Source organism: Staurois parvus, unplaced genomic scaffold (assembly GCF_062004578.1).
Source record: "Staurois parvus isolate SC_StPar_1 unplaced genomic scaffold, SC_StPar_1.0 ptg000258l, whole genome shotgun sequence".
Lineage (NCBI taxonomy): Eukaryota > Metazoa > Chordata > Amphibia > Anura > Ranidae > Staurois > Staurois parvus.
In genome coordinates this window covers 6022419-6028928 of record NW_028318054.1, presented here as the reverse complement: position 1 = coordinate 6028928, position 6510 = coordinate 6022419, and positions in this window count along the sequence as shown.

Below are 6510 nucleotides of genomic sequence, written 5' to 3'. Positions count from 1 at the left end.
GTTTTTGTTTTTGCGCTATAAACAAAAAAAAGACCAAAAATGTGGGGGAAAAAAGTCATAAATTTAGGCCAAAATGTATTCTGCTACGTGTTTTTGCTAAAAAAAAATCACAATACGTGTAAATTAATTGGTTTACGTAAAAGTTATAGCATCAACAAAGGGCGGTATATATACTGGAATTTTAATTTTTTTTCATACTAGTAATGGCGGCAATCAGTGACTTATAGCGGGACTGTGGGACTGCAGCGGGCATTCTGACACTGGGGGGGGGGAACTGGTTAACTGTCACTGACATCCCCAGTGACACTAATACAGTGATCAGTGCTAATAAAAAGCACCAACACTGTATTAATGACACTGGGCAGGAAGGGGTTAACATCTTGGGCAATCAAAGGGCTAACTGTGTGCTGTGTGTGTTTTACTATGTGCTGTGTTTTACTAGGGAGGCATGCTATGCAGAGAAACACAAAGCAGTGTGCTGGAGCTGACAGGGGAGAGATCTGTATTGTTTACATACAGACCTTTCCCCCATCAGTAATACTCATCGATCGCCGGGTGTCGGCGGGGATTCTCCGGCCGGGACCCAGTGATCAATAGCTGTAGCCACCAATCATGGTGCAGGTAGGGCGCGTATGCGGCATGTGCGCCCCCTACCCAAAAATACAAATCACTATACATGTGATTTTGCGCAACCCTGCCACACTGTAGCAGTAGTTCTGCTATAGGGTGGTCGGGCTGCGGTTATTTTGCCTTGCAGTGCATTGTGTTTGTGTGCATTTGAACGTGTTGTGCTGAAATAAGTAGTGTATGCTATAGTTTTGAAACACCGGGCAAACACAACGTGCTGGTGTCAAGTACATTCATGGGGAACCATTATTTTTTGGTTGCCATGCCTTGGGAATGAGCTCAATTGCACCCCAGCACATCTAGTGTGAATGACCCCCTAAACTGTATCAAACTGTCATTCGTAACATTATTGTCAGCACTGAAAGACTTGACAAAAATGTGCAATTTTATCCAATTGTGAAATGCTGAATGAACAATTGTTCTTTTCCTTGAGAGAGGTTCTCTTTAACCACTTACCCTCCAGAGGATTTACCCCCCTTCCTGACCAGGCCATTTTTGCATTACGCCGCTGCGTTACTTTGACAATTGCGCGGTCTTGCAACGCTGCACCCAAATGAAATTTCCATCCTTTCTTCCCACAAATTGAGCTCACTTTTGGTGGTATTTGATCGCCTGTGTGTTTTTTATTTTTTGCGCTATAAAAAAAGTCTGACAATTTTGAAAAAAAACAATATTTCTGACTTTTTGCTATTAAACATGTCCAGTAAAAAATTTTTAAAAATCGAATTTCTTCATAAATTTACCCCAAAATGTATTCTGCTACATCTTTGCTAAAAAAACATCGCAATACGTGTAAATTAACTGGTTTATGTGACAGTTACAGTGTTTACAAATGACGGTTTATACACCGGGATTTTCCTTAATTATTTTTTACTAGTAATGGCAGCGATCAGTGACTTATAGCGGGACTGTGGGAGTGGTGCAGATTTTCTGACTGGGGGGGAACTGACTTGGTGTCACTGACATCTCCATTGACACCAATACAGTGATCAGTGCTAAAAAAAAAGAGCACTGACATTGTACTAATGGCACTGGGCAGGAATGGGTTAACATGAGGGCGATCAAAGGGTTAACTTTGTGTAGGGAGTGTTTTACTAGGGGGCCGTGTCAGTGTGCTTCATTGTAATCACACGGCTCTGGATGGCAGTGCTGTGCACAGTCATCCAGAGCAGTATGCCCAAGCTGATGGGGAGGAGAACTGTTAGTAAACAAAACAGTCCTCCTCCCCATCAGAGATCTTCGGAAATCACTGGGTGCCAGTGAGTAATTACCATCTGAGACCCAGTGATTGACAGCCGGCCACGAACAACGGTGCGGGTAGGGATTGCGCACGCCCCCTACCCAGAAATGCAAAATCATGTATATATACGTGATTTTGCGCACACGTTTCGCCGTGTAGCAGTATTTCTGCTATAGGGCAGACAGGAAGCGGTTGATATAAAGCCAGAACTACTAATAAGGATTTTATATTCTGTTATTCTAAGGGCAACTTAGAATGTTTACTGTAGTACTTGCTTGTGTAGAGCTACTCTGCCTCTCAGCACGGTGTTAATACTTCTGCCACCCTGCACTACCATGAACTGGGTGGTCCACAAGTCATAGAAATGCTTGGAGCTGAGTAGGAGGAAACGGAAATGTGGAGAGAAACCTGGGCTTGAAGAAGTCTTGTGGAGGAAAAGGAGAGGCAACCATCTGAGTGGACTGCTGTGTGTCAGAGATCTGCCTGTTGGGGACTTCACCACAATGTCAGATATAGAGAAAGACATCATGGGCTCTTTGAAAGAACGCCACCGCCAGGTCCTGACTCACCACTAACTAACATCACTGGTTTTGTAAGATAGTGTCACCGCATAGTGGCACTGGAGTGTAGGAAGAGGCAAAGTCACAGTTCAGTTATGAGAGGCCTCTGGCCACAACTTCCTGGCCAATCCTTGAAGTGATAGTGCCACTTACTTTTAGGATACAGTTAGGGTACTCATGCCCTGTGTTGTGGGATCCATCAATGCATGTGTAGCCATGGGACTTTTTTAGAGGGATATAGATAAAGAGAAACACTACATATATAAAATTATAAAGTCTATTTATAGAAAAAATACAAAACATACAAATAAAAGAGCAACGGCATTAAAAAATGTCCCTGCCTTTGTGTCACTTCAGGTGCCATACTTCCGGTCCGTGGAATGCAGGAGCATCCTGGAACCACGTAAAGAAGTTGTTTGGTTTAAATGTAAGTGCATTTCTGTGAGTTTGTGGAGTTTTAATAAACAGTATAACACTATTTGGAGTCTTGCACTCTGGTTCCCTCAGCACAAAATTGGTAGATTAGAATAGAAAGGAGGTGATTTGGCACAGGACAAGTACACATTGAAAGGGGACATGGATGATCTAAGGAGGACACCCTGGAGCAGTGGTTCTCAACCTTTCTAATGCCGCGACCCCTTAATACAGTTCCTCATGTTGTGGTGACCCCCAACCATAAAATTATTTTCGTTGCTACTTCATAACTGTAATTTTGCAGTGGGAGGACTAGCGCCCCATCACTGATGTCAGTGGGATGAATAGTGTCCCATCGTTGGTATCAGTGGGAGGAATAGTGCCCCATCATTGGTGTCAGTGGGAGGAATAGTGTCCCATCATTGGTGTCAGTGGGAGGAATAGTGCCCCATCATTGGTGTCAGTGGGAGGAATAGTGCTCCATCATTGGTGTCAGTGGGAGGAATAGTGCCCAATCATTGGCGTCAGTGGGAGGAATAGTGCCCAATCATTGGCGTCAGTGGGAGGAATAGTGCCTCATCATTGGCGTCAGTGGGAGGAATAGTGCCCCATCATTGGCGTCAGTGGGAGGAATAGTGTCCCATCATTGGCGTCAGTGGGAGGAATAGTGTCCCATCATTGGTGTCAGTGGGAGGAATAGTGTCCCATCATTGGTGTCAGTGGGAGGAATAGTGTCCCATCATTGGTGTCAGTGGGGGGAATAGTGCCCCATCATTGGTATCAGTGGGGGGAATAGTGCCCCATCATTGGTATCAGTGGGAGGAATAGTGCCCCATCATTGGTATGAGTGGGAGGAATAGTACCCCATCATTGGTATCAGTGGGAGGAATAGTGCCCCATCATTGGTGTCAGTGGGAGGAATAGTGCCCCATCATTAGTATCAGTGGGAGGAATAGTGCCCCATCATTGGTGTCAGTGGAAGGAATAGTGCCCCATCATTGGTATGAGTGGGAGGAATAGTGCCCCATCATTGGTATCAATGGGAGGAATAGTGCCCCATCATTGGTATGAGTGGGAGGAATAGTGCCCCATCATTGGTGTCAGTGGGAGGAATAGTGCCCCATCATTGGTGTCAGTGGGAGGAATAGTGCCCCATCATTAGTATCAGTGGGAGGAATAGTGCCCCATCATTGGTGTCAGTGGAAGGAATAGTGCCCCATCATTGGTATGAGTGGGAGGAATAGTGCCCCATCATTGGTATGAGTGGGAGGAATAGTGCCCCATCATTGGTATGAGTGGGAGGAATAGTGCCCCATCATTGGTATGAGTGGGAGGAATAATGCCCCATCATTGGTATGAGTGGGAGGAATAGTGCCCCATCATTGGTGTCAGTGGGAGGAATAGTGCCCCATCATTGGTATCAGTGGGAGGAATAGTGCCCCATCATTGGCGTTAGTGGGAGGAATAGTGCCCCATCGTTGGTGTCAGTGGGGGGAGGAATAGTGCCCCATCGTTGGTGTCAGTGGGGGGAGGAATAGTGCCCCATCGTTGGTGTCAGTGGGGGGAATAGTGCCCCATCGTTGGTGTCAGTGGGGGGAGGAATAGTGCCCCATCGTTGGTGTCAGTGAGGGGAGGAATACTGTCTCATCGTTGGTGTCAGTGGGGGGAGGAATAGTGCCCCATCGTTGGTGTCAGTGGGGGGAGGAATAGTGCCCCATCGTTGGTGTCAGTGGGGGGAGGAATAGTGCCCCATCATTGGTATTAGTGACACAAATGATGGGGCACTATTCCTCCCACTGACACCAATGATACTTACCTTGCTGACCCCTGCTCCAGCCTGGGCTCGCTCTCTCCCTCTCCCATCTACAGGCAGCATACCTGGCTGCAGCAGCAAAATTTGCACTTACCTGTCAGCTGTCTTCCTTCTCTGGCCTCTCTCTTCACTCGTTCCTGCAGCTCCCTCGATCTTCTTCGATCTCCGCACGCTGCCGCTCGGCTCCTCCTCTCCAAGCTCCACCTTCTCGCCGGTGATTGGCCGCCTGTGTGCCTCTCCTGAGCTACAGTTCCGGTGGCCAATCAGCGGCGAGGAGGCGGTGACAGGGGCAGCATATCATCCCGCCCACACATCGCCGGAGACAGCAGCGGTGTCTCGGTTCCTAAGACCATCGGAAATATGTGTTTTCCGATGGTCTTAGGCGACCCCTGGGAAATGGTCGTTCGACCCCCAAAGGGGTCGCGACCCCCAGGTTGAGAACCGCTGCCCTGGAGGATGAATAGAGTGCACATTACCCGCTTGCAATAAAGGGGTCCTAGAACTCCAGTGAGTGCAGCTCAAGGAGGGGAGCACAGGTGTCACAGACGGAGGAATACAGCACTTCATTCCATGAGCACTTTTTATGGACTACGCCTTTAAGCACTTTTGATAAGGACTTATCATTATTTTCCACATTGTATTTATTGCACAGGGGATGCTATATATACATTGCATAGGGATAGTTGTTTACAAGTAAAGGAAAGAACTGTGTTGTAGCATGTACATTATTTATATGTATACAAAGAAGGTGGTTTATATGTGGAATATTGAGGCAATAGGTAGTTAGAACATTGAAGGGGGAGGTGTTTAATAGCACATATGAAGGTAGTTGGCACAATCTTTTATTTTATTTTTCAGTTTTTTTAACACATTATGTAAGATTTATGTAAGAGAGTCACTTATAGCACTCATAACTTTAGGAGTTACGGAAAAATGGGGAGGTGTTTTGTAGTGCCACACAAATAATTTGTTGTTATTTAACACATTCCCTTCCGGCCTATAGCAGATTGACGGTTGGGTGGGACACTCATCGTTGTGACTGGGTGTCATATGACGTCCTGTCAAAACGAATCGCTTGCGGGGCGCGCAGCGGCGCGATCTGTCACCAGCTGTGTCCACGGGACACAGCCAATGACATATCACTACACTGGCCTGTTGCCAGTGTAATGTGACTGCTGTGACCAATCACAGCAGATCACATGTCAATTGTATACAATGGATGGCTTCCTGTCATGCCATCCATTGTATGCAATTATGTTGACTGGTCAAGGCAGTCACATGATACAGACAGGGCCAATCACAGCCCATCTTTATCATGTGATCAGCTTTGCCCAATCACAGCTAATCACAACAAAAGACTGAAGGAATCAGTTTCATTCAGTAACAATGATTGCAAATATCAATGAAATACATTGGTGTTAGCAATCATAATGTGTTAAAAAAAAAAAACCCTGATCACTTGCCCAGAGTAGTTCAGTGTTACTATGGTAACATTGTATTGCTTTGGTCACAGTGTGCTAAAAAATAAAATAGTTAAAAAAAAGAAATTTTTTTTATAAAAAATAAAAAAAATAATAGAAACATTTGAAAAAAAATACAAATTTAATTAATATTATTATTTTCACCAAAGAAATGTAGCAGAATACATTTTGACCTAAATTTATGAAGAAATGTTATTTATTTACATAATTTTATAACAGAAACAGTGTGTTTTTTTTTTAAAAGTTTCAGGTGTTTTTTGTCTTATTTAGCAAAAAACAAAAAAACTTAGTGGTGATTAAATACCACCAAAAGAAAGCTCTATTTGTGTGAAAAAATTATAAAAATGTCATATGGGTACAGTGTCGCAATTGTAA